The sequence below is a fragment of the Brassica napus genome, chromosome C4, assembly GCF_020379485.1.
Source record: "Brassica napus cultivar Da-Ae chromosome C4, Da-Ae, whole genome shotgun sequence".
Taxonomy (NCBI): Eukaryota; Viridiplantae; Streptophyta; class Magnoliopsida; order Brassicales; family Brassicaceae; genus Brassica; species Brassica napus.
The window spans coordinates 33,131,738-33,149,750 of NC_063447.1; the positions used below are offsets into that span (position 1 = coordinate 33,131,738).

Genomic DNA, 18,013 nt, shown 5'->3' on the forward strand with positions numbered 1-18,013 from the left:
AATACGAACCCTAAACCCTGAAACATCAACTCTAAACCCTAAACCCCGAAACATCAACTCTAAACCCTAAACCTTCAATTCTAAACCCTAAAACATCAACTCTAAACCGTAAACCGTAAACTTCAACTCTAAACCCTAAACCATCAACACTAAATCCTAAACTATCAACACTAAACCCTAAACCCTAAAAAGTAAACTCTAAACCCTAAACCCTAAAAAATAACCCTAAACCCTAAAACAGCAACTCTAAACCCTAAACCCTAAACCTTCAACTCTAAACCCTAAATCCTAAACCCTAAAACCCTAGAGTTGATGTTTTAGGGTTTAGATTTGAAGGTTTAGGGTTTTAAGGTTAAGGGCTTACGTTTAGGGTTTAGAGTTGATGTTTTACGGTTTAGATTTGAAGGTTTAGGGTTTTAGGGTTTAGGGTTCGAATTTCAGAAAAATATAGGGTTTAGGGTTTAGGGTTTACGTTTAGGGTTTAGAGTTGATGTTTTAGGGTTTAGAGTTGATGTTTTAGGGTTTAGATTTGAAGATTTAGGGTTTAGAGTTGATATTTCAGGGTTTAGGATTTAGAGTTGATGTTTCATGGTTTAGGGTTTAGAGTTGATGATTTAGGGTTTAAAGTTGATGTTTTAAGTTTAGATTTAGGGTTTAGGGTTTTCGTTTAGGGTTTAGAGTTGATGTTTTAGGGTTTAGATTTGAAGGTTTAGGGTTTAGAGTTGATGTTTCGGGGTTTAAGGTTTAGAGTTGATGTTTCATGGTTTAGGGTTTAGAGTTGATGATTCAGGGTTTAGAGTTGATGTTTTAAGTTTAGATTAGTTAACCATATGTTTTTTTTGTCAAAGTTAATCAAAAGGTTATAAATGTCTTTCACCCTTCATTAAAGATTGAGGTAAAAGTGATTAGTGTAAACATGAAAAACGATACTTTGAAAATAGTATTTTTGGCAATTTCCCAAAAAATAACTAACTAAAATGTAAAACTCCTTATCAATCAAGAAAAAAATAAATTCAATAAAAAGATAAGTTGAAATAGGGGGAGAAGAGCTGAAGAGGTAAGGCTCGAAGCTTAAAGTGATGTTTCCGTATCAATCTCAATCTCAATCTCTCTCCACACCTCCAACGCCATTTGAACTTTAACAAAACCTAACTTTTTCTTCATGCTTATAAATACACATACCTCCCACTTCTTCACTTTCATATTACAAAAGCCCCCTTAATTAAAAACAGCAAATAGTCTCATCTCACTCACAAGAATCAAACACACACTACTCTTTCTAAAAAGAATTCAGTTTATTCGATCCTAGATCGAAAGGTTAAAACTGGAAATGACTCGCTGCTGCGGATTCCTTGCTATTTTGTTATGCGTTCTTTTGATGCTCTCGTGGTGCGAAGCTTTGAGTAGCAACATAGATGATGGATACGGTCAGTGGCGGATCCAGGAATGAATGAGACTGGTGTCAAAAACAATTAAAAGGTCATTGGTGGACGTCGAATCCTGGTTTATGTGGGGTCATACTCCATACTTTCCCAATTCCGCTGCCTAATCTTTACTATTTTTTCATACAAAACAAAATTTTATAATTGTTTTTGTGGTGCCAGGTGACCCCACACCTCTTCAAGTGGGTCCACCCCTGGATACGGTCATGAAGATGGTAGCTTCGAATCCGATAGTTTAATAAAGCTCAACAATTCTAAAAAGATGGTAGCAGACGTGGCCACCAATCCATGTCACAAAAAAAAGTAGAGAGAGGTGAGAGAAACTTCTCTCGAATCGAATCTCTCTCCCCACCAAACACTTTTCTCTCGCCGACAACTTCTATTTCTCGCCTCCGGTGGCCGACAGAGGGTCTCTACCCGTCGGTCGCCACCGCATCTCTGCTCCCTTGTTCAATTCCTCTTCACCTGTTATATTTTGGTCTCTTCACGTCCTCCTTGCTTCTTTATCTCTGGTCTTCCTCCGGATATATAACGGTCGGATCCGGCGAAGAGACCGGTGTCTGGGTGTGTATTCAGACTCCCGGGAGTGAAGGCGAGTTTGTGTTTGGCTTGAGATCCGTAGGAGGTGCCGTTTTGATGGTGGATTTAGGGTTTGGCTTAAAGTAGATCTGGGTCAGATCTTCACCGGAGGTTTCGTCGGAGTTCCTGTGCGTCGCTGCCACAGCCTCTCGGACCAGATCCTCCTCTGTCTTCTCTTGTCTCCTATCTCGGTTGCTCAAGCTAGAAATTCCCCCTCTAGATCTGTTGGTCATAGTTGAAAAGGCGAAGTCGAGGTATTCGCTGGGGACTTCTTTTATGTTTGGTTTCGCACAGCTACCATGGCTTTGTTAGGTTCGGATCTGTTCATCGGTTCGTGGTGGCTCAGAGCTTGTGCCGTTGCTCTGCTTCGCCATAGCGCTTAAAGACGGGTCTTTCTCACCTTCTGCGCTTGTTGATGGGAGCTTTGCCTCCCCGCATTTAAAGTTTCAGAAGGAAGTTGATCATCGCTACCTGCCTTTCCCGAAGCTCTAAATCCGAAATCTTGTGTGCTCTGCTCGTGTGATGGGACCGGAGCTGGAGCCGTTAAACCTCCGCTTCCATCAGCTTGTATCTTCACCAGTGCTTAATTGCCGGTTTCTTTGATTTGGTTTAGGAGTCACAGGGATCCGAAGGTCATCTTCTGGAGTGTTCAGTGTCTGGAGTGGGCTTCATCGGGTGTAATGACCGGACCAGGACGATGCCAACCCTGCTTCGCTTGTTTTCCCTTTAGGAGCCGCCTTCGGGATGGTCTGCGGTGCCTTTAACCGTTCTCCGGCTGTTATCTTCAATGGTCTCAGTTCTTGATGCAGGTTCCGGTATCAAGCCAATACTTGGATCTCCTGAAACTCATCTGTTTGTTGCTGAAATCAAGTGATAGCTAAGCTTTAATCTTATCCTTTGGGATTAAGATTAAACCTTTTGTGTTTTAGAGGATGTTTTTTAGCTTTTTTTGGGGTTCTCATCAACTTATTTGCTTTGTTTAGCAAAATTAAAATTGATTGTATCACTTTGTCTCATTACTCTGTTAATGAAATTCACATACTTATAAAAAAAATAAAATAAAGCTCAACAACGACGATGACGTTCTTACTTTGATTAGCTCCCATAGACCTACTTCCGAAGCATCAACTGTTAGTGTTTCGGACTTCGGAGCCAAAGGAGATGGAAAAACCGATGATACTCAGGTATATCCTGGTTACTGTTGTGAACAAACGCAAATAAGTACGAAGAAATTGAACATTTAGAGAAAAAACACGATTAAGGCAAATAATCATTTAAGGTTTTGTATACTGGTTATGTAAAATTGTAAATGAATAATCAGCGTCAAAGCCCGATATCATTTTTTTCTTTAGGAAAATTTTATTGTCTATTAAAATGTTTTTTTTAATTCAAAAAAGTATACCGTACCACATGATCTAAATTATTTCCAAAATCACTAAGATTTAAGTCACCCCAAGAATCAATATTTAAGGTAATGAATATAAAGTATTTTATAAACAATTGGTTATGGTATATAATGATATTTTAATATTTTTTTTTTTTGGTGATGCATGGTTATAAAATATGCTTAATTAGGCCTTCAAGAAAGCATGGATGAAAGCATGTTCAACAAATGGAGTTACTGGTTTCTTGGTTTCCTAAACGGAAGACTTATCTCCTAAAGACTACTCAATTCAGAGGCCCATGCAAATCTCTACGTAGCTTTCAGGTAATTTTTTGTAATGTGTTTTTTTGTAATGTTAATCATTAGTTTTCCCTTAATTCATAAATTTTATCAACTAGTTGACATTTTTTACCGATTAACTGCAGATCTTCGGCACTTTAATAGCATCTACAAGACGATCGGATTACAACTACGTATAGTCCACCACTACGAGAAAACATATTTTTTATTAGGGCAGTATTCGTTGTAAATTCGTCGTAAACGGGATGTTACGACGAATTAACGTCGAAAGACGTTTCGTTGTTAAACGTCCGTCGTAACGGAGGTTTCGTCGTAAACGAGGTTTCGTCGTAAACGACTCGTTACGTTTACGACGAAATATATTCCTCGTAAAGCGCAGGGAAATGATTCGTCGTAAACGCCACGTAAGACTTCGTCGTAAAGCCCACGTAATTATTTCGATGTAAAGCAAACGTAAATACTTTCGTTGTAAATCACTCGTAAACATTTCGATGTAAAATCCTCGTAAATATTTCGATGTTAATCACTCGTAAACATTCGATGTAAACTCCATGTAATGTTTACGAGGAGTTTACATAGTTTCTTATTATATTATTATTAATTAGTATATAATAGATTTTAATTTATATTTAATATTCAGAATTTAAAATAATTTAAATTTTAAAACAAAATATGAAATTGGAAAACATATTTTTAAAAAGTCATACAATAATATTTAAATTCATAATACAAACAGAAAAAAAAACTACATATTGTCGAAGTAGTTGGTGGGGTTGCTCGGCTGTTGACGGGTTGGATCGGACTCTTGGGGATCTCGTGGTGGCATTCCAAGAGCGGCTCGTCTCTCACTCAACATTCTCTGCATAACCGGGTTTTCCACGGCCATCACGTCTAGCAAACCCTCAAGAGAGTCTAAACGAACCTGCTGGCTATCCATTTGAGCCTTTTGGCTATCCATTTGAGCCTTCATCTGAGCAGTCTCTTCATCCCGTCTCGAAGTGTATGACGAAGTTGCCCTTGCAACTTCGTTAACAGAGCCTATACCGACTATCCGTCCCTTCTTTTTAGGAGCCACCTATAAAATCAAAACATATATTAATATAGTTAATTATGTTAAAATATTTAAAATAATGTAAACTAAAATTTTAAGTTACCTCTTCGAAGATTCTGTCGACCTCTTGGGTGGACAATGTGACTGGTAATCCATCGGGAGACTCCTGGGTTAGTTGCGTCTCCCGTTCTTCAATCCGACCAGCCACTGTTTGGAAGAGTTTCTCAGATGCAGGATCCACAAAAACTCCGTCGGATGTGGCGTGAGTCATCTTGAATAGGTCAGACAGAGAAGGTAAGACTCCCGTCTTCTCGAACTACAAAAAAAAATTAAATTAAATATTATAAATTATATTAATTGAATATTTTAAAATATATATTTAAAACAAAACTTACAGCTTCTAGACGAACTCCTGCATGAGGTTTTTGTCCGGTTCTGTGAAGCATGGGCAAATGACCATCTTTATCCTTCGTCCTTCGAGAAGCCGAGCACGAATTGGCCTTTCTGATCGAAGAGGGGTCCTCCCAATAGGCGATGAGGCCATCCCACACATCCGTCGTGAGCTCAGTGGACTTTCCCTCATACCCGTAGATCTCCCACTTGTCCTTCCAATCAGAGACTGTGTTGCAGAGGCGTATCTTTGCCTTTGCAACGAATTCCGCCTTCACCCTCTCGGTGATTCCCAAAGACCAATGCCACTTTTGCTGAAACATAAAAATTTTGAAAAAATTGAAAAAATTACAATTAATAATAGATATTAAATATATATATATATATATATTTAAAAGTGAAAATTTAATTAAATGTAAAAATCTTACCGCAAAAAATTTAAACCACGTGATCTTAATGTGATTTGGTGTCTTGCTCCAGTTCGGGTATGCCCCGTCGTAGTAACCCTTAATCGTCGCCGAAACGCTCCGTCTAACACGGTTGTTAGCCCCAAACCTGAAAAAAAAACAATTTAACCGTTACAAAATAAAAATTAATTAAATTTTAAAGTAATAAAAATTAATAACTTACCAATAAGTTCCTCGGGGTCTATCGGGGTCTAGAACATCCAAACCCTCCCGTCCAGGCTGGGCAAGCAAATCCTCCACCGTATATCTCGCGAAGGGAGCATATGAAGGCACACGCAAATCCGGATGAACTGCACCTTCTGGGACAGGCTCAGGTGCAGCCGCTGGAGGAGGAGGTGGAGGCATCTGCGGTGGAAGAGGAGGACTCGAAAAAACTCTCTGAGAAGTCTGAGAGTCTGGAACTGCATCGGAAGACGATGGACCGGAAGAAGATGTACCGGAACCATCGCCAAACAACTGGGCATAAGTAGGTGCTGTTGGTTTCATTCTAGGAGCCATCTAAAAAAAATTTAAATAAATTTAATCAATTATGACGACATAATTAAAAAATATTCCGTTACCTAACTAATCACCTAAACTATAGGATTCCGTCATCTAACTAATCACCTAAACTAATTATCTAAATAATCACCTAAACTAATTACCTAACTAATTAATAACCTAAACTAACTTAAAAAAAAAAAGGAGGGAAGAGAATGTACCTTAGGGAGAGGAGAGGAGTTTAGGAGGAATGGACGAGGCAGCCTCGTCTCGGCGTCCCAATATATAAAAAATGTTTCGTCGTAAACGCGACGTAACATTACGACGAAGTTACCAGGCCCGCGTTTTTTCATTTACGACGAAGTTACCAGGCCCGCGTTTTTCGATTTACGACGAAATTACGTCGAAACATCGGTTTACGACGAATTTACAAGGCCCACGTTTACGACGAAGTTACCAGGCCCGCGTTTTTCCATTTACGACGAAATTACGTGGAAACATCGGTTTACGACGATTTTACAACGCTTAACCCTAAACACCGAGAATGAAATCCCTAAACCCCAAAGTCACATATCATCTAACATCATATCTCTTCTTCTCTACTACTTTGTGCTCTTTCTCCAACTTAAACTCTAAAACCCTAAAACTCCAAATAATTTTTTTAAATTAACACAAATACATATTATATAAAACAACATTTGTTACACATACATTAGGATGGTAAAAAACAATATTTCTTTAAACATACGTTACAATAGAGAAATACAACATCAGAGACATATATTACATCACTCTAAATCGTTTTCGTTCTCATCAATATTACATCACTCTAAATCGTTTTCGTTCTCATCACTATCATTACAATCATCATCGTCGCTTCTCTCGAACTCGTCTTCACGTGCTTCATCTGTCGCATCTTCGGGAATATCTTCATATTGAAAGTTTTGCGGGTCGATCAAAAGGATTTCATCAGTTGGTTGTTCTGGTACCTCAACTTCATTGATAGCGTCTTCTTCTTGCAAGGGCGGTTCTTCTCCAGCGACAATGCGTCCACGAGGTGTAATTTTGATAGCAGCTAACCAGTTTATCCCGGAAGTTCGAAGCCGAGGATAAGGAAGGAAGCTTACTTGCTCGGCTTGTGAAGCTAAAATGAAAGGCTCAAATTTGTTGTATCTTCTCCCAAAATTGACATCCACAACACCAAATTTGTTATACCGAATCCCTCGGTTCACAACAGGATCGAACCATTCACATTTGAAGAGGACGCATTTTAGCTTCAATAACCCCGGAAATTCCACTTCAATAATCTCCTGCAAGATCCCGTAAAAGTCCGTTTCACCTTTCACACATATTCCGTAGTTACTCGTTGCCCGATGTCTCCCATACTCGTATGTGTGAAAGGTAAATCCTCGTGTGAAATACATAGGTGATGTGGTGACCTTTGCAACTGGACCTTGAACCAATTCGTGAAACCATACGGGATAATAAGGATCGTCATAATCAACCTGCCAAAAGCAGTTATTCTTAATTAATATTGAAGTATCAAAACACTTACTTAATTAATCAATGTATGAGATATATTACGTACCTGTGATTTTAACCACTTGACAAAGTGCTTATCTTTACGTGTGTCCACATCAGTTGCAGATATTCCTGGTATTGCTTCTTCAACTTGAGATACAAACATGCTGCAAATTAAACAAATAATCAAGTCATACATAATTAACTGCAATTCATATAATTAACATTCACAAAAATATTTACCTTTCAAAGTAACGGGTCACTGCATCCTCGCAGTTGAGCAGAATATAAGTGTGGGCACTATGTTTATCCTCTTCACATGACCACCATACTTCTTTCGTTTTACCACCAAACCGTGCAATTTCGCAGAAAATGTCAGGAACACCATCAATTGGATATGATGTCGGTACTCCACCATCATCATATCTTCTAGGAACTCTTTTCCTCGTACGAACAGTTGGAGCAAAGTAGTATGATGTGAAGTTAGATGTTTCGGCTGTCAAACTTCCCGCAACTATTGAACCTTCCACCTTTGCAAGATTTCTTGCTTTCCCCTTCAAATGTTTCATCTGTCGCTCATACGGATACATCCATCCGTTGTGAACAGGTCCACGAAGCAATGCTTCATACGGTAGGTGGACAACTAGATGCTCCATGACGTCAAAAAATGAAGGAGGAAATATCTTCTCCAGGTTGCACAATATGATCGGAATGTTATGATGAAGTTGTTCGATGACTTCTTCCTTGAACGTACGTGTGCTGAGATCTCTGAAAAAAGCGCCGATGGCTGTATATTGCAAAAGTAATCAAATTAATAACATTTCATAACATATGTATATATATTAACGTTTTATAATTACCTGCAAGTGCTTCATGGACATTTGCTGGAAGGAGCTCGGCAAAAGCAAATGGAAGTAGTCGTTGCATAAACACATGACAATCATGACTCTTCATTCCGGAGAACTTTTGACCTCGTTCAACACATCTTGACAGATTTGAAACATAACCATCAGGAAACTTAACTTCTGATGCAACCCAGTCAAACAAGGTTGTTTTGGCTTCTGATGACAACCGGAAGATGGGAACATGAACGTTTCCATTGCTCTTGATATGTAACTCACTTCTTGAGCAAATATCAGGTAAGTCCATCCTTGACTTTTTGTTATCTTTTGTCTTCCCAGGGACGTTAAGTAATGTATTCATGATGTTCTCAAAAAAGTTCTTCTCAATATGCATGACATCCAGATTGTGGCGTAAGAGAAGATCCTTCCAATAGGGTAGCTCCCAAAATATACTCTTCTTATGCCAATTGTGAGACACACCATATCCATCAGGCATATTTCCAGGAACATGCCAATTTCCTCCAACTTTAACTGTTTCCTGAGCTCCGTAATAATCAATGTCTGCTTCGATCTGCTGGCCGGTGAGATATGGAGGAGGACCGTCTCTGACAATTTTTTTGTGCCGAAACAATGTCTTATTTCTTCTGTACGGATGGGCAAGTGGAAGAAAGCGACGGTGACAATCAAACCAACAACTCTTCCTACCATTCTTCAGTTGAAAAGCATCCGTCGATCCAAGACAATATGGACAAGATAATCTTCCATGTGTTGTCCAGCCAGACAACATCCCATAAGCAGGGAAATCACTTATCGTCCACAGCAGAACTGCTCGCATCGTAAAATTGTTTTTCAAGGAACAATCGTACGTCCTCACCCCTTCTGACCACAATTGCTTTAGCTCTTCTATCAACGGTTGAAGAAAAACATCAAGAGACCGTTTTGGATGCTTCGGCCCAGGGATTAATATGGTCAAAAATAGAAATTCTTGTTCCATGCACATATCCGGCGGTAAATTGTACGGCGTAAGAATGACTGGCCACAAAGAATATTGTCTACCAGACATTCCAAATGGACTAAATCCATCGGTGCATAACCCAAGATAGACATTCCGAATATTTGTAGCAAAATCTGCGTGTACCTTGTTGAAATGTTTCCACGCTCTTGCGTCTGATGGATGTGCAACCTCACCATCTCTCTGGACATGTTCCGCATGCCACCTCATCGATGCAGCAGTCCTCTCAGATTGATATAATCTTTTCAATCTGTCTGTAATTGGTAGGTACCACATCCTTTGGTACGGTACCCTATTCCTCCCACGGCCTTGCGGTTTGAATCGTGGTTTTTTGCAGAATCGACACTCTTCTAACTTGTCATCTTCTTTCCAGTAGATCATGCAGTTGTCGATGCAAACATCAATCATCTCCGAAGGCAACCCAAGACTATAAACCAATTTCTGAATCTCATAATAAGATTCAGCAGACACGTTGTCTTCTGGCAAATACTCTTTAAACAACTCCGCCCATGCATCCATGCAATTCTCAGGTAAATTATGATCCGTTTTAATATTCATCATCCTAGCTGCTAGAGACAATTTAGAGAGACCTTCTCTACAACCAGTGTAGATTGGTTGATTTGCAGCATCTAGCATTTCATAAAACCTTTTTGCATCCAAATTAGGTTCTTCTACATTTCCAGTTCCATCAGCTATTGTTGTAGTTGTTTCTAAAAATGCATCACTAATCATATCTTGAACCCTATCATGATCTACCATCTGCTCATGATCTTGATGATAATTATATTCATTATGCAAATGATTCGGTTCTTCACTATGATGACCATCCTCAAAATTATTATTACTACTACTAGCTTCATTTCCCCCATAACCCTCTCCATGTTGATACCAAATGTAGTACTGTGGTGTAAATCCTCTGTTTACTAAATGCTTCCATACAGTTTCACTACGTGCAAATTTTGAATTCTTGCATTTCCGACAGGGGCAGAACATCTTACCGCTTTCCTGTGTGATCGGTGTACAGCCCGCCTGGTGCATGAATGTCTCTAGCCCGCTCAGAAATGCGTTCGTCACCCTCCCGTCGGAATCTTTGTGCAAATACATCCAACTCCGTAACTCGTAAATACTACCGCCACCGGCCATTTTTTTCTTAGATTTTTTTTTGAAATCTTTTTTTTTTCTGATTTTTTTTTCGGATTTTTTTTCTCCCGTTTGTGTGTTTTGAGGAAGAGAGTTGTGGGAAATGACATATATATAGAGAAATTTTCGAGTTGGGTAGTTGAAATATAACAACGATTTTACAAGGAATATTTTACATGGATTTTACATGGTTTTAACATATTATTTACAATGACTTTACGACGAAATTAGGTAAGTTAAAGCACATTGAATACACGTTTTCACCTAAATATACGGTAACATGCTTCGTTGTAATGTCGATGTAATGATTACGACGTATTTCTCATTCCACGTACATTCGTCGTAAACTTACATGGAGTTTACGACGAAATCAGTTCGTCGTAAATTTACATGGCGTTTACGACGAAAGTTATATTCCTCGTAATTTCGTTGTAAAGACCATGTAAATTTACGACGAAATATTTTCGTCGTAAATGTTCGTTGTTACGGGCACGTTTTCTTGTAGTGCACTAGTCACCAGTGGCGGAGCCAGAAATTAATTTTGCCGGGGTCATAATTAATTAATTTAATTTAAAGTAATTTTATTCAAATATTATTTCAAATATCTTTTATATAAACTATTAGTTTAGTTAGTTGTTTTAATTTTTAAGGAAATTATATTCAATAAAACAAAAAGATATAATGTTAAAAAATCTTTAAAAAGATATGTAATTGTTGTTGTATAGAGTTTTGAAACAAAAGTATGGCAAAACAAATAAAAAAAAGTCAAATGTTTTTGTTAAAAGTTAAAACAAAAAAAAAAAATAATGGAAAGCGGGTGAAGTTTGTAAAACAAATAAAAAACTTTGTTTGACCCATGTTTCACTTCAAAATCAGGCTTTTAGGACCAAAATAATTAACTGAAAAAAAAAAAGTTCATGGGTGCAGAATTGAGGATTGAACTCTCCTGAGGGGGTCAATACTAGAGAACTAACACCATTAGACCATTTATTCTTTACGTAAGTAGTGTAACAAGTTTAGTTTTTAATATTTTAGTGGGGTCAGCTGACTCCCCTCCTGTGCATGTAGATCCGCCTCTGCTAGTCACTATATGTCACACATAAGATACTCCGAATTAATTTTCATCATGCTAATATTAAATAAAGTTCCTTCTCTTTTAATGCAGCCATGCACAAAAGCGCCAACGGTACCTACATACAAAAGCTCTCTATATATACATTTAATTATGTTCATTTTTCACATTCAAACTTATAAGTGGACGTTTGATTATAAAATTGGCATGTATATATATGTGTGTCACTGTGTGTTTATGCTAATGCAGGCTCTTACTTTATACAACTTAAAAAACTTGAATCTGAAGAATCTAAGAGTGAGAAATGCGCAGCAGATTCAGATTTCTATTGAGAAATGCAACAATGTTTACGTTAAGAATGTCGAGATCACTGTCCTCGGCGATAGTCCCAACACAGATGGTATTCATATTACTAATACCCAAAACATCCGAATCTCCAATTCAGACATTGGAACAGGTAATGATGATGATCCATAATTACTTATCAAAAGAAGAGATGATCCATAATATTAATATTCGATTTTATTGATCCGTATACACGTATATTATCCCTTGTTCGGAAACTCGCTAGGCGCTACGCGTGCGGTCGGATAGGGCCTAGCGCCGAATCACCTAATCGGATATTATGCGTGGATTAATCGGGGTGTAATTTTAAGTTATATATATATATATGTTTTACGGTTATATATAGTATATATGTGCTCAATTGTGAGTGAAAACACGTTGGTGTAGTGGTAATTGGCTTACTATAAAACTCTGCAGACCTAGGTTCGAATGTAGGACGCCCCATATAATTAATTGTTTTGATTTTTAGGTTAAAAGAACTGAGAAATGACTACAATAACCTTATCTTCAACCCAGAATTATTAGTTTCTGCAGAGAGTTACGGCAGCCGCCAAATTATTTTTCGCGATTTCCTTGTTTTGAGTCAAAACACTCATAACCCAACCTTTTTATGAGCTTAGTACAGTATACTACATTTAAGCAACACCCCTAAAAATACAAATCATGAAACCGTTGAGGCAGTGAACGAAGGAGATATGAAGGGATTGGTTGTTAAAGAGCTGGGGAACACGTCGGAGATTCGATGGGACCACCGAAAACGGCGACGGCACCGGCAAAAGAGAGAAGGAAGCAAATGTCAAAGAATTTTGATTTCAATTACACGGATTTAGATGCCGCGCGTTCATTTATTCTACGGTATACACGGAAATTAGGCGTGTTACTGTTCAATGCAACCGAATCAATGAAAATCGCTACGCTCATGTTACGAGTAGCGTTTATACGGCCGTAAAATCGGTAAAGCGGCAACGTTTTTGAACAAGGATATTATCTAGTAATAATATTCATGGTTACTTTTCTGTAGGCGATGATTGTATATCCATTGAGGATGGATCACAAAATGTTCAAATCAGTGATTTAACTTGCGGCCCCGGTCACGGGATCAGGTACATTCTTTTCCGAATACTAATATAAAGGTAATAAAATCAGATTTAATATATATATATATATATATATATCTCTTGATAGTTGTTATAAATAAATAAAGTGGATATATATACAACATATGGACCTTAATTTTTTAAATATTTTTATATGAGAAGCATTGGGAGCTTGGGGGATGACAATTCCAAAGCTTATGTCTCGGGAATAAATGTGGATGGTGCTAAGCTCTCTGAAACTGACAATGGAGTAAGAATTAAGACTTACCAGGTAATTGGTTTGCTTTTCGTTTTTTATTGTTTTTTCACAAATGTAATCTCTTGAATGGAAAAGCTTTTGCTTGAAATTGTCAATATATAACGACTCCCTTATTGATTTCAGGTATTTGATTAAGTTTGAAAGAAAAGGAAACTTGAAAAATATGTTAAACCTAATGAGTTTAGTAAAAATATGTTAACCTAATGAGTTTAGGAAATTTAGTTTATATATAAGGTGATACAATGGTGTTGTCTAGAGATTGAGAGATTGTATTTGAGAAAGCTTAAGGTTTTTGAGTTAGTTTCCTTAATATCAATAAGAGAGTTATTCTTATTATTTGAGTTCTACAATCGAGTTACTTGAAGTCTAGATTCTTCATTTGGTATCAGAGCTTGAGACGAGCCATGGGATCGATTGATGTTACGGTGTTCTACGGTGAAGATCCGGAGAGGTGGGTTGAGTGGATCGACGAGTTCGTTGGCGCTCACAATTTCACCGTATTCAAAACAAGACAGTTAGCATACGGGTTCATTGAAGGTGATGCTATGTCGTGGTATGGAGATGAGATTTCATGATATGGGTTTAGTAACTGGGATGAGTTAAAAGTCAGATTATTCAATCGGTTCAGTACACTCGTAAAACAAGAGAAGGAGCAACTGGAACAGCCCAGCTTGATGGATAGTTTGAAAGAGATGAGTCAACTTCTAAACCGCTTTGAACAAAGTTGGAAAGGAAAAGAGGATACAAAGAAATCTCAGGAGGAGAAGACATTTGAATCAGATGACACAAAACAGGTCGAGAGCTTAGACGGAGGAGATGATCTAATTATGTACTCAAATCAGCTGATTCGATATGTGAAGAGCTATACATTGATTCTAGAGTATCCAGTGATGGTGCATGAGAAGGATAATTCTGAGACTAAAACCCCTTTGTTCGAAGAGGATAACGGCTCAAAGACAGACATGGATAGGGGCGCCTACCAAGTGTTCGAGAAAATTCTCAAGAGAAAGAAAAAAATAATAAAGAAGAAAAGGAGATTGAAAAGACTCTTTAGTAATATTAAAAATCGGTTGGTAGAGATTTTAAACCACAAAGAGAGTGATAACTCAGACATGTTGGGGATACAAACGGAGAGCACAACCAAGAGACAAAGAAAGAGTTGGTTGGAGTGGAGTAAAGTGAGCTGTCACTGTGCACACACTCGGGAAAAGTTAGACAGAAAGTGGGTACTCATGTTCAGAGAGAAGAAGATGTGCGATGAGTTTGTGAAGCTGTGGGTGGATCAGAAGGAGCTAGCGGATCTTCACGCGAAGATACCTACCATGAATATGCATGAGATAAACAGGATCACTGCACAGATATATATTGGTAGAGGAAGGATCTTGGTGAACTGTGAGACTAGGTTTGCGAAGGTGACTGTGGAGGGGAAAGACAGGTACAGAGTTACCATGGATGTTCACAGGAAGGTTTTATTGGAGAGGAGCAGGTTTTTCATGGAGAAGATGAGTTGTAGAAGAAAGGAGTTTCTCATATGGTGGAGATCAATGAGTGTGATGGCGTTGATATATATGTAGAGACTGTTGTTTTGATGTATTATGATGATCTTAAGAAGAAGTTAGTTGGTGAAAACGTCATCAAACGTTTGGCTTTACTCAAGGTTTCTGCTGCTGTATCGTTTGATGAAGGAGTGATGTCATGTTTGGAGCACTTGAAAGCTGCTCCATGGTCAGAAGATAAAGTAGATATCGTTCTGGCATGTCTTGATGAGCTTCATCTTCCTGAAGATTCAGTATCTATGATTCTTCATAGAGTTTCATTTGAACTGAAGAGATCTAAAACCGATGATATCTTTTGAAACTACTCACTGATGATCATGCCAAAGATGAAAAAGCTCGGCGAGAGATGAAAGTTTTGATTTTTAAGTTGCTTAGACAAGAAACTGACCATGAAGTCTCTAAAGATACTCTCTATGTTCTGTGCCATATATGTCTCGTCTCTCTTGTCTTCTGCTTATCTGAAGCAACCACACAGATTAAAGGTTCAGGGAAAAACCGTGGTGCTCTCATCGTCAGAGAAGCTGACAACATGCTGTGGATGGTGGACAAACTGATCAGGAAGAAGTACAACAAAGAGATAAGCAAAGATCACAAGGTGCTTAGTAAACTTAGACATGAATGTGAGCGTGCTAAACGAGCCTTGAACAATCAACACCAGAACTACAGGAAATATGAGTATTAATAGCATCAGATTATAGCGTTTTTGACGGTTCTGCTATTGTATACCAACACTGACTTTTTTAATAGCGTTTATAAATTTAAAACGCTATGTTTAGTATCGCGGGAAAATAATTTTTTTTAGCCGCGTTAATTTACCAAGTGTAGGCGCTTTACCATTTTAGATCCAAAATTAAACTCTATTAAATGTTAAATATCTCAAATTTTAATCAAAATACTTAATATTTGACCAGGCTTTATATACAAAATAGTTTAGTTTTTAATTTTTAATTTTTAATTTTTTTTCTTTCTTTTCTGTTTCTTCTCCATACGAAGAAATGAGAGCAGTCTGCTTGACTTCCTCAAATTCTCAGATTCATCTCTAGTCACACTAGATTGAAGCTTCATCACCACTCCTTTTGACACCATCGCTCGTTATGCCACCACCACCAGCTCGTCACCACCATCGCCATATCTCTCATCCGCCATCTCTCTCTCTGATTTTGTTTTGATTTTACAAGAAAGAAGATGAATTTGTGTTACCATAGTCACTCCTCCTTCCTCAGCCCTTTACCCTTTGAGTGTGATTGGTCGCCAATAAACAAAAGTTTGACACTTTCGAGTTTTTTTTCCATGTTTCAGAGCTTTGTTTGCTTGTGTAGAATCTGTGTTATCTGTCTGTTTAGGTTTTAGAAGAGTGATTAATCTGTTTCTGTTAAGTTTAAGGCAATTTCGAAATTAATCTGAGCTGTTTAAGATCTGATTTTCGATTTGATCAGTTTCTGATAATGTAAACAGGGAGCTGGGTGAAGTTGAGTACTTGGTGCTTGACGAAGCTGACCAGATGCTTGCTGTTGGGTTTGAGGAGGCTGTGGAGTCGATTCTTGAGAATCTCCCGCAGAAGCGACATAGCATGCTTTTCTCGGCGACTTGACAATCCAGTTTTCAGTAAAGATTTGATCATGGGTGCTTTGATGATCAGTTTTCTCCTCCAATATGGATTCAGGTGGAGAGGTCTACTTAAGGAATAAGGTCACCGTAGCTGCTCGAGCTTTCGCTGATAATTGGAAAAGACATAACCAATCGTTCCCTCCCTGGTCATCGGTTCCTCTGATCAACCGAACTCTACTTAAGGAATAAGGTCAACGTTTTTAGCTTAGACTCCTACGTTTTGTTGTGTTATCAGCAGGAGGAAGGTTACTTAGCGCTAGAGAAGATCATTATTCTCATTTCACTTGAGGTAAAGTCACAACCTTTAACAATGTTTTTCATCTTCTTCCTTCTTTTATGTTTCTCACCATTATCTTCTATGTGTAGGAAAGTGCTGAAGAGGAGTCTCTAGATGTTACAGCTGGTTGGTCGGAAAGGGAAGAAGCAGCTGATGATCACACGATCTTGGTACATAAAAGCCATTTATCTTTTGTATGTGAGCCAGCAGAATCTCTGAGATTGGTTCTTTTGCTTTCTCGCTAGGTACAAAACTTTGAAGATGAAGCACACTACTATGATTACCAAGTCGTTTACAGTGCATCATACATAGTTCCTATATTTTCGTGGATGCTCTAGCGGTATGTCACACCATCACCCCGGCAGAAATTTGGATTGCTCTCTTAAAGATAATCATCTTTGTTTGTCGCTTTTTATTAGATGGAAAGCTTCTTTCTTTGGATGCAGCAGATCGAGTCTACTGGTCGTGGTGTGTTGGTTTACTTGCGTGGATATGAAGGAAGAGGGGTTGGTTTACGTTGGTCTGAAGGGATATGGATTAGCCATTGTGTGAAGAGTCCCTCTGTTGAGTCTTATCACAGAGGAAAATAAGAGATATTTGGAAACAAAGAGGACTAAGATGGGTATGGCTTGAAGTTCAATGGTGATGTTGTGGAGAAGACTGATAATGCTGAAACCAACGAGTCTTGAGTTCAAAGCTCGAGAACCAGTTTGAACCGAATCAAACCAAACCAGGAAGACATATACTTCAAAAAATCATATAATCAGCAGATGTAATCATATCAAATAAATATTTGTTGAAATAAATATTTTTGGCTTATTATTTATCAAATCTCTGTATCACATACAAATTATATTTATTAATTATTTACTTGTGTGTTTATTAGAATGAATTATATTTATTAATGATTTTAAAAGCAATAATTAATAAATAAAATTGGAGTAAGCTCTAAATTTTTAATATCTCATCATAAAATCTAAAGATGACACAAAAGGTAATATGATAAAAAGAATACCCAACACTAATAATAAAAAAAAAAAAACAAAAAGAATTTTTTTTATCTTGAGTTCTAAACCCTAAACATGCCCTAAACCCTAACTACATATCTCAAACCCTATATCTTAAATTCCATTTTTTACATAAATCTTCAGCTTTAAACATTTTAATCCAAACACTCAAATATCATACAGA

At 37.8% G+C, this 18,013-nt stretch overlaps 1 pseudogene; it reads left to right on the forward strand.

Annotated features, from left to right (window-relative positions):
• The first annotated feature begins 16,708 nt into the window (after nt 1-16,708).
• On the forward strand, nt 16,709-17,704 carry LOC125586018 (annotated as a pseudogene).
• The last annotated feature ends 309 nt before the right edge of the window (nt 17,705-18,013 follow it).